Consider the following 11,441-nt stretch of genomic DNA (forward strand, 5'->3'; position numbering starts at 1 on the left):
GGCTGGGCCCAGAGAGGTGAAGTCGCTGGCCTGTGGGTCACACAGCTCGTGGCCTCGGGGGTGGGAGGGACCCTCTCCGAGGCCTCGTGTGCTTGGAGGGGCTCCGTCTGCCTGGCGAGGCCCCACCTGGTGGGCAAAGACCAAGGACGGTTCACCCCACCCTCTCAAGCCACTGGCATCCTTCCAGCGATCCTTAGGGAGGGCCTGCTTGGTGGGGCCAGGGCGCTGAGGCCTTCCTGGCAACCAGGGATTAGCCAGATGGCTTTGGGGAGGGTCTCTCTGAAGACAGAGTCCTCTTTTTGCTGTACATGAACTCAGCCAGTGAAGCCAAGCCTTGGGTCCGTCTGACCCCTCTCCATCTTTGGATTAGTGAATCAATGAACGAATGACATCACTGTCTTGAGTGAACGAATGGAGGTAAATAAAGATGAGGAATGAGGAGGTGGACTCACTGCCCTGCCACCCTCAGAGGGAGCCCCAGGACCCCAGCTGGGGCAGCCTCTCCTGCAGGACAGAGGGCACAGAAGCAGCTCTCAGTGGCCCCCATTCTGTGCTTCCATGTGGAGGTCAGAGGTCAGAGTCTACAGGGCTTCCTCGGCCAAAGCTAAAACACCACCCCTCCCCAGGAATGGCTCTCTGGCCTCCTGTGGCAGACAAGTTGCAAGGGCAGAGGAGGACGGAGTGAGGTTTTGCAAAAATGAGCAAGTTAGCTGGAAAAGGATGAATTTTTATTTTTGGTTTGTTCTCAAAGTGTCTGAGAATCAAGCCAGAGAGAGGAGGAATGTGAGTTGAGCAATCGGATGTTCAGAGGGGCCCTCAGCTTGCTGCCAAGGGTCACCAGGCCTTGGAGATCCCTGCCCTGAGGCTGACCCGAGACCCACTTCCTCCTCCGTGGCCCCCATGGGGGCATTGCTCTGCCTTCCTGGTGGGAGAGGCCAGCCTGACGCCCACAGAGGAGCAGGGAGAGCCTGCTCCAGGAACTGTGGGAAATGCCGATTCTCAGAGCAAGCACAGGAGACTTTCGATAGAGAAAGAAGAAAGAATTAGTCACTCAGTCATGTCCAACTCTTTCCTACCTCATGGACTGCCGCCCACCAGGCTCCTCTGTCCATGGGATTCTCCAGACAGGAAGACTGGAGTGGGTTGCCATTCCCTTCTCCAGTGGATCTTCCTGACTCAGGGATCAAACCTGGGTCTCCCGATTCTCAGGTGGACTCCTTACCATCTGAGCCACCAGGGAAGCCCCCAAAGCCTGCAGCACCTGGTATTCCCAGGGGGTCTCCCATCCAAGTACTAACCGGGCCCAGCCCTGCTCAGCTTCCAAGGTCAGACAAGATCAGGCGTGATCAGGGTGGGATGGCCAGATGAGATCACGGATGACCCCAAAGGCAGGAAGGAGGGTCCTTTCAGGAGGGGTGCTTCAAGAAAGGGCTGAGCTGTGGTGGTCTGCTCCATCTACGTCTAGAGAAAGAGCTCACTAGGGGCGCCTCCACTCTGCCAGGAGCACTTCTTGGGCAGAATTTCTGTCCAGGAGCTGCTTAGTGAGTAGTACTCCTATGTTAACTACACAACCCATGGATTTGTGACCTGGCCTTATGCTTATCTTCCTGCTGGCAGCACAGGGCTGTAACTTGAAAGGGTTCCCTGGGAAGACTTCTTGTCATGCTTTGGAAGCCACGTCCTTCCATCTCCATTCCTTTGTCACTAAGCTGTAGGTCCTCAGAGACCTTTATCAGAAAGTGGGTATCTCCAAAGGAGAGCAGTCAGACATATATCAGTCAGTCACACCCTAGTATAAACAAATTTAGCACCAGCCTTTCTTGGTAACTACTGGCTGTGTGGAAATGGGCATCACTGCAGGATATTAGACAGCTGAGGGACAATCTTGCCGGCTGGTGTGGGGCTGTGGGGAGGGTCCCTGGCAACGGGTGGAGGTGCATGACCAGCAGTGAGAAACTTTCCTTCTCCAGCTGTCACCAAAGACCCCGGGTTTCCCTTTCAGGGCCGCGTATGCTGACTTCCTCCCAGGGTGGAGTCTGGGAAGGGCTGCAGGGGACCTGGTCTGAGTCAGGGCTGAATCCTACTGCCAGGACTGCCTAGCTGGCATGACCTGGGGCTTCCCAGGGGGCGTGAGTGGTAAAGAACCCACTCGCCAATGCAGGAGACATAAGAGATGCCAGTTTTGACCCCTGGGTCGGGAAGATCCCCTGGAGAAGAAATGGCAGCCCACTCTGGTATATTTGCCAGGAGAATGTCACGGACAGAGGAGCCTGGCGGGCTCCAGTCCATTCAGTCACATGAAGCTGGGCATCACTGAAGCCACTTAGCACGCACGGGTCAAACTCTCAGCTCCCAGCATCCTCGGCTGTGAATCGGGCATGTCCCACCGCAGAGGCCTCCTCGAAGGACAGGACGTCAATGGCAGCGTTTTCCCTGGCGATGCCATCATCTGATACTGGACCCAGGAAGAATCATGCTTGTCTGCTGCCTCTATTTCGTCTCCGGAGTGAGGCCCTGAGCATCTGACTCTACTGGGATATTGTGTCTCTCTTTCCACTAAGTGGAGAGGTCGTGAAATGCTGCTGTGGGGTCGTAGGGTAAGGACAAAGACAGCTAGGAAGCTCTGGGAGACACCGACGGCAGGAATGTGGCCAGGATGAATGACGTCACTCCTCAGCAATCAGAGGAGGGGTCTCTGTGAGGAGGGAGGAGTCACTGAAGGTCAGAGGCGATTATGGCGAGGGGGGGTGCGCTCTAGTACTCTTAGGATCTCAAAGAAAATCTATGCCAACAGGAAATGCAGACAAGGGAAGGAGGGAGGGAGGGACAGAAGGAGAGCTTAAAGGACCTTCTTGCTCCTGGGGAGCGAGCGTCAGAGCAGAAGCCTGGCCAGAGCGTGTTGAATCTGTCTCCAGCTGCCCCAGAGGCTGGCCCTTCGGGGAAGTGTTTTCTCAGAGCCGGTAGGTCCCCTTCCGGCCTGTCCCCAGGGAGGGGGGCGCAGAGCTGGGCTGACAGCAGCCACAGTGGCAGGGACCCTCAGAGTGTCACCAGCCTCATCGATTTGCGGTCACGTGAACACCCTGTCGGGAAATGTGCTTCAGGCCACGGTCTTGGCCGCCGCTCCGGAGGCAGGGCCTGTTTGCTTTAGCAATCATCCTGTGCAGGTCTGAAGTGAGTGTTTATATAAGAGAAGCTCTGTGACCTCGCACAGTTCATGCCCCCTCTCTTGGGGTTGTTCTTCATCTTGATCGTGATGAGAGAGTTGCAGAAACAGCCACATGGCGGGGGGAGGAGAGCCAAGGAAAGTCTCTGTTGGTTCAACAGCAAGGGACAAAAAAAGTTCTCTACCAAAAGTGACTCTCTGATAAGAGAAGTCCAGAAGGGTTGGTAGGGAGCTTCATAAACTCATCAGAGACCCTGGGTCCCTCTCTCAGACCACTCTGCCATGCTCAGCAAAGGTATCCTCCTCGTGGCCCAAGATGACTGCCTGAGCTCAAGCCATCAAATCTGCATTCCAGTACAGGAAAGAGAAATGGCAGAGAAGGGTACTTTCCCTCCATGGAAGTTACCCACACACTTTGACTCATTCCCATTAGTCATACCAAGCTGTAAGGGAAGCCTAGCCATGCCATCTTTTTTCCTGGGTAAACACAGGCCAGTTAAAAAAACTAGGAATTCTCTTATGGAGAAAAAGGCTAGGAATAAATATTGGGAGGCAAATGGGAGTCTGTGACGAGGTTCAGGGTGAATCCCTAGTCCTAGTGACAGGCCATCAGCTGGCAAGGGACCTGGGTGTCCTCTCCTCACTCTGAGCCTTGGTCTCTCATCTGCAACATGGGACAGCTGGTCCCAAATGGCCTCTGCTTAGGATAAGTGACTCTGTTTGAAACAAAAGTGAGGGTGGATTCAGAGAAACGCTGGAATATTTGACTGATAGGCTGTGTTTGGAAATGCCAGCTTATCTCGGTCTCCAATGCAGAGTGAGTGAGCATGCCTAGGCTTTTTTTAAAGTGAGTACATAGACATTTGGACACATATTTTCCAGTTTTGGCAAAATATGAGTGTTATTCCAAATGCACGGGCAGTAGGCACTGAATCAATTATGAGACAAGCTTCACAAACGACTGAAGTACCTCATTTCCTGGGTAGGAACACACACACTTGTGTTTCTCTCTGCTTTGGAAACTGTAAAATGCTGTCATTTTACTACCAGACATCACACGTGTCTTCATCCTGAAGCTTTATGACAATTCGTGTGCCTGCTGGATTTTCCTCTCACGTTCATACTGTATTGTGATCAGATATTTCCATGTAAATATGCTGTATGAACTCTTACCTGCAGTATGCCTGAGGACGTGGCTCATAAATGCAGGAGGATTCCATGTCCTTATTCCTCATCGGAACTCCTGAGAGTCAGGCCAGTTGTGAGAATAAGGCGAGCTGCCCATGGGGCCTTTGCACGGCTGTTCTGGGCCCCGAATTGTTGTTATTGTTGTTCAGTTGCCAAGTCTTGTCCGACTCTGCGACCCCAGGGGCTGCAGCACGCCAGGCCTCCCTGATCCTCACCATCTCTCAGAGTCTGCCCAAGTTCATGTCCATTGAATCAGTGATACCATCCAACCATCTCATCCTCTGTTGCCCTCTTCTCCAGAATATTCTTCCTCCCCTCAAATACCTGCACAATTTCCCCCCTCTTAGCTCAGGCCTCGTGCAAACACCCCTGCCTGTCCCCTGCCTATGGCATTTGTCATTCTCACACCCCTCCCTTCACTTCATTTTTCTTCAAAACCCCTCCCTCTCCAGCATAGCATCATTTGTTTATTCTCTCTCTCCTGCATAAGAGTGAGATTCCATAGCAGCAAGGACTTTCTCAAAGCCCTCTATCCTCAGCAGCTAGACTTGTGCCTGGGAAATACAGATGCTCAACGAATATTTATCACCTCACGTCATCTGGTTTTCTAAATATTTTTCTGTTAGTCCTTAGAGAGAGACTCTACTAAAGATGAAAATAGTTGTTTGGGGGTATCTACTTTTTAATTTATTTTATGGAAGTATAGTTGATTTACAGTGTTGTATTAATTTCTGCCTACAACAAAGTGATTGGGTTATACATATATTTTTTTCATATTCTTTCCCATTATGGTTTATCACAGAATATTAAATATAGTTCCCTGTGCTACACAGGAGGGCCTTGCTGCTTATCCATCCCATATAATGGTTTGCCTCTGCTGACCCCAGACTCCTGGTCCATCCACCCTCTTCACCCTCAGCAACCACAGGTCCGTGCTCCGTGTCTGTTATAGATCTGTTCATCTGGGTTGTATTTTAGATTCTATGTGTAAGGGACATTATATGGCATTTGTCTTTCTCTCTGACTTACGTCATTTAGTAAGGTAATCCCCAGGCCCATCCTTGTTGCCGCAAAGCGGCATTATCTCATTCTTCTTTGCGGCTCAGCAGTATTCCACTGAGTACTTAGGCACCACATCTTCTTTATCCATTCACCTGCCCATGGACATTTACGTTGTTTCCATGTCTTGGCAAGTGTGAGGAGTGCTGCTATGAACACAGGAGTGTATGTATCTTTTTCAGTTAGAGTTCTGTCTGGATATGTGCTCAAGAGTGGGCTGGCTGGCTCAAACGGCAACTTTATTTTTTAGCTTTTTTCTTTTAATTTTATTTTTACTTTATTTTATTTTACAATACTGTATTGGTTTTTGCCATACATTGACATGAATCCACCACGGGTGTATACGAGCTTTCCGTACCGTTTTCCATAGTGGCTACACCAATGTCCATTTCCACCAAGAGTGTAGAAGGGTTCCCTTCTCTCCACACCCTCTCCAGGATTTGTGATTCACAGACTTTTTGACGATGGCCATTCTGACCGGTGTGAGGTGGTACCTCATTATAGTAGTGATTTGCACTTCTCTAATGATTAGTGATGAGGAGCATTTGGAAGATGAAAACGCTTTTAATCCTCCAGCTAGCAGCGGTGGGGCATGGCTCTTCTTGGCTGGTACAGATTCTTCTCGTGCTGGTTCTACCTGAGTGTAAGCTTTTAAGATTCCATCTTGTCCCAAAAAGACTTTAAGGTAGCTTACCAAGATCTGTAAAATTTCCCAGAAATAAGATAACTTGAAAGTTTGCAAAGGAAAATGAAGCACAGGGAAAATAAGGTTTGGAGGTACGATAATTAAAGAGAACCTTCAGCGCTTCCTGAACAGCGTCTGTGAGCAAGACACGGCTTTCCGGGCTCTGGCTCACTTGTGCTCCACGAGGATGCTGATGCGTCCCATTTCACAGATAAGGAAACTGAGGCCCAGAAGGAGGAAGGCTTTTGCCCAAGATCACTGCGCTGGCAAAAGGCAGGAAGGGGGAGTCCACGGTCTCTCAGCACATGGGAACCCCCCTCCTCTGGCCCCAAAGCCTGGATTGAGGAGTGTGGGACCGCCTCTGGGTGGCGGAGCCCTACCCGCCCGCTCGGGGGACCTCAAGATGAGCTGCTTCTGGGCACGAGTGAAAGCTCCGCTTTCTGTGGGTCAGGATTCCCAGCTGCAAGCAACAGAGGCCGAGTCTGGTTCTCCATCTGGGACAAAGCATGATGCAAGGCCCTGTGGGGACAGACTGAGGGCCGCCTGGGAGGCCATGCGTGGGAAAGCCCGTGTCTTTCCCTAGCCCCCGCCCCTGCCACCAGGGCGTCCTGCCACAGCCCCTGGACAACAGCGCCGCGGCCTTCCGAGAGAATCCTAACCCTGCCTTTCTGGTCCACAGGCCAGACTGCACACTGGCTTGTCTGATTGGCCAAGCCCAGGTCACCTGAGCATGGCCCAGTTGCCAGGGAGACAGACCCAGAGGACTTCCCATCCGCTTCCATAGGGGTGGCTTTTTATCCATCAACACCACACCCAGAAGATCTCCCAACAGGAAGGGAGGCTGGGTGCTGAGCAGCCCCTCCCTCAAATGACCAAAACCACCGCATCCTCTCTGAGGAGTTCCCCAGAACAGCCTCCCACGGGAGTCACTGAGAACCACGAGCTCTAACTGCTGGAAAAGCCAGAAGTGAGGGGCTGGTGCCTTTCTGGGTCAAGGAAGCCCCTGAGTTAAGGGGTAGGAAAATTGAGCAGACCCAGGGGTGGCCCAGGACCCCCGTTCAGGGGCAATTTGGGCCCCTTTGTCACAGAGGCTTGCGGGTGCTTGGGGATCCTTCGGTCCTCAGCGGTTGAAAGCACCTTTAAGGAATTTATCAAGAACTCGGCATCCTTAGGGTGCTGCCTCTGGACCCCCCAACCCCTGCTGCTCTCCAGGACCAACTGCCCCAAACAGCCTGTCTGGTCCCAGAACCAAAGTCACCCCCCAGGCCAGCGCGAAGCTGGAGTTGTCTACCACGTGGGGTGACTTGCATTTTAGATTGTTCACTCCAGACCCACTGGCTGGCAGGGACGGAGCCGCTGACCGGTTTGTTTGTTTGAGTTCACTTGGCTTTGTTTGGTTTGTTAAGCTGTCCACGTGGTTGGGGTCAAAGCGCTCATACAGGGTGCGCTGCGAGCCTCTGTCCGCCCGCCTCCCTCACTGCCCTGCTCCGCTGTGTGCCCAGGGAGGACGGTGGGGGCCAGGAGACCGTGTTCACTTGCCCCTGTCACCCTCTGGATCCTGGACGCGGCAGGCAACGGGGACCAGAGGACAGGAGAGGAACACTGATGTCTGTTCTCCCGGCCGCTCCCGCCAGGCTGGGCCCACTGCTGAGGCCACAGTGCCCAGAGGCAACCCGTTCCTCCAGCCCAACCCCGAGGCCGGGCCCTCCCCTTCTCTCATCTCTGGGTATCTGCCTGTTACCAGCATCTAAGTGCCTCTCCAGCCCTTATGATTTCCTCTAGCCTGACCACACCTCTGCAAACTGTTCTTTCATTAAACTTGTTCTGGGCTGATCTGTGTCTGCCGCCTCCAAATTCATAAATGGGTACCCTGAGGCCCAGCCCCTCTGAATGTGGCTGTATTTGGAGACGGGACTTTTAAATAAATAAATGTAAAATGGGATCACTAGGGTGGGCCCTAATCCCACAGGACTGGGGTCCTGATAAGAAGAGGTCAGGACACGGATGCACGTGGAGGGACGACCCTGTAAGGACACGGGAGGGGACAGCCGTCTGCACGCCCAGGAGAGAGGCCCCAGGAGGACCGGCCCCGCCCACACCTGGGTCTCGGATTCCAGCCTCTAGGACTGGAGACAGCGAATCCTGTTGTTTAAGCAAAGCCCCATGTCTCACTGGAAGGAGCTGGCTGTTGGCTACCAGGCCCTAAATGGTATTAATACATATCACAGCAATTTCATATCAAGGGCTTAGAAGGTGCTGGGCTGGGTGCTTCCTACATGGATTCCCTTATCCTTGTCCCCACCCTCAAAGATGGGCACATTGGTGCCCCTGTTACCCCAAACCACAGAGCAGATACCCAGGCAGAGTCTGAGAAGGCTCCAGAGGGTGTGCGGCTGGGACCGATGCCCGCTGGACTCATCCACACCGCACTTCTCTGACCACGAAAGGACGGGTTGCCCAGAGTGAAAACATAGCCACCACATTCGCCCAAAATGGTCCTACATTCTTTAGACTGAAATTAAAAGAAGGGGCCGGAACACACCTCTGGGTACTTCTTCCTGACCTGTCTCACAGGTGATGACTTGAGGGTCCTGCCCGTGTGCATGGAAATGGCTAGAAGATGTCTCCCCAAATACTTCAGCCACCGTGATCAAAGGCCACAGAACCGGTCAACATGCTGCCAACAGCTGGATGTTGTTCCAGACCCTGCACTGTGGCCATCGGAGGGCTCGCCCTGCCCCCAGCACCCTGCTCACCATGCAGGGCACAGAGGGCCAGGCCTGCCGCTCACCATCAAGGCCACCCGTGCTGTGGGCGGGAGCTCGCTGACAGCTGCAGTGGGGGTGGGGTGGGTGGCAGGGCTGCCTTTTCAAAGGGGGACACAGGGACTTCCCTGGTGATCCAGGGGCTGGAACTCCACGCTGCCAATGCGGGGGGCCTGGGTTCGATCCCTGGTCAGGGAAGTTAGATCCCATGTGCCACAACGAAAGATCCCACACGCTGCAGCCATGAGCAAGGATTCCGAGTGCTTTGACTAGGACCTGGCACAGCCAAACAGATTTTTTTAAAAAGCAGCCTGCGCGGCAGGCCCGACCGGCAGGCCAGGCCTCCATCCGACGCCCTCCTTCCAGTCAGCACGGCCCCAAGTCTCAAAGGCTGACCGCCATTGACTTTTAAATCAAATGTTTCGTAAGGGGGAGCATGCGGGCGGCCTGGGGACATGACTTACTCTGCTTTTCAAGGACAAAGGAGGCCAGCTCCCCATCGGCCTGGCCCCCAGATGGCCGGCCCTGTGCGCCGTCGCCAGGCCGTCGTGGGCGGAGTGTCGTCAAGGCCCTGAGCCCTTTGGAGATAGCTGGGGTCAGAGTCCGCCTTTCCTTCTCAGATTTCCTCCCAAGTCTGGGAAAGCGTTATCTTAAGGGTCTGTGAACAGTCCTCTCGCTGAGTGGCTGTCGTTTGCATATGTGGCTGAAAGAGGGGGAAGAAAAGCCCCCCAGGGGCCTCAAGGAGCCCTGCTCTGGGAGGAGGTGGCCGGTGTCCCCAGGGGCAATGCCACTGACGTTTTCTTTGTCTGGGAATCATCATCTCCCGGGCAACTCTGAAGAAGGGGCTGTCCTTTGGGAGACATCTGTCCCCTTGTACGGAAGACCCCATGCAACACCAGGGCTGCCCTGCGGTTCTAGGGGGTGGCCAGTCCTCCAGCCATCGGACGCGCTAACTTGCCCACAAGTACCAATATCAGATGGTGGAGTTTATGCTTTCGCAGGCCAAGTACCTGAAAACAGCTGAGCCTTAAGAAACAGATCCCTTGGGAAACGACAGATGCCTTCTTGATTGTTTTATTTTTAAAATAAACTCTATGGGAAGTGATCCTTCTCTGGAGACCGTTTTACCCTGGACTCCTGAGTAAAGCTTGATGTCTCAGCTGGGGTGTGTATGTGTGTGTGTGTGTGCGTGTGCGCGCATGCGCGCGCGATAGTCACTCACTCGTATGCGACTCTTTGCGACCCCATGGACCGTAGCCCACCAGGCTCCTCTGTCCATGGGATTCTCCAGGCAAGAATAGTGGAGTGGGATGCCATTTGCTCCTTCACTTTACTGAGGACTCACTGGATAGTCCTGGGGCGAGAAAGCACCAGGTGTGTTGAATTGCAGCTACATCTACCATCCTCAGATAACTCTGAAACCATCTGGAACCTGTCATCTCCCTACCATCACCGACCCACCCCACCTCCAGTTTATAGCCAAGAGCCTTGGCATTGATACTCTTTACTCTGAAAAAAAAAAAAGGCTGTTTTCTTTGATGGGGCATCAAGCGTAAATATTTGCACCATTAATTAGAGTCCGTTTAATTCCCCAAACTCAAACAATATGGGCAGCCTTTAAGGGTAAACAGGCCACAAGATGTTAGTCATACCTGGAAGATCACTAGCTGAGTGTCTTCCCTCCGGCCCTTCACCAACTTCATTCTGCAAGCAAACAAATAGACTAAGGTTGAGGAGAGGCCAAGGAGGCCCCAGGGTGAACTCTGGATGTAGGAAATAAAAAGGGCTGATTATGGGTTCTTTCTTTTGTTTCCATGGCCTTCTCGACCCATAATAATGTGTTGCAAGGAGCGTGGTGGGTCCATCCATGCACATTCCAAATTCTAGAGAAACAAACGGGAGTTTGATACGGTGCATTGGAAAGAGTTCTGGAGTTGACTAGAAATTTCTGGAACACATTGGACCTGGATATGACTCCCAGTTCTGCCACTTACTAGCTGTGAGGACTTGGGCAAGCCTTGGTCCCCCCTGGGAGTCAGCTCCCTTAGCCATGAGTGGGAAGCATAACTCAGACCTCATGTGGTTGAGGTCACATGGGTAAAGATAACTGTTGTTGTTTAGTTGCTAAGTTGTGTCTGACTCTTTGTGAACCCATGGACTGCAGCATGCCAGGCCTCCCTGCCCATCACTAACTCCCGGAGCTTGCTCAAACTCATGTCCATTGAGTCGGTGATGCCATGCAACCATCTCATCCTCTGTCACCCCCTTCTCCTCCTGCCTTCAATCTTTCCCAGCATCAGGGTGTTTTCCAATAAGTCAGCTATTCACATCAGGTGGCCAAAGGATTGGAGTTTCAGCTTCAGCATCAGTCCTTCCAATGAATATTTAGGACTGATTTCCTTTAGGATTGAGTGGTTTGATCTCCTTGCTATCCACGGGACTCACAAGAGTCTTCTCCCAGCACCACAGTTTGAAAGCATCAATTCTTTGGCGCTCAGCCTTCTTCACGGTCCAGCTCTCACATCCATACATGACCACTGAAAAGACCATAGCTTTGACTATGAGTGAATATTTAATCCCA

General features: G+C 52.8%; 1 pseudogene; it reads right to left on the reverse strand.

Moving 5' to 3' along the window:
* Positions 1-1,249: 1,249 nt before the first annotated feature.
* LOC120874896 lies at positions 1,250-1,368 on the reverse strand (annotated as a pseudogene).
* Positions 1,369-11,441: the final 10,073 nt, after the last annotated feature.

Source organism: Oryx dammah, unplaced genomic scaffold (assembly GCF_014754425.2).
Source record: "Oryx dammah isolate SB20612 unplaced genomic scaffold, SCBI_Odam_1.1 HiC_scaffold_15, whole genome shotgun sequence".
Lineage (NCBI taxonomy): Eukaryota > Metazoa > Chordata > Mammalia > Artiodactyla > Bovidae > Oryx > Oryx dammah.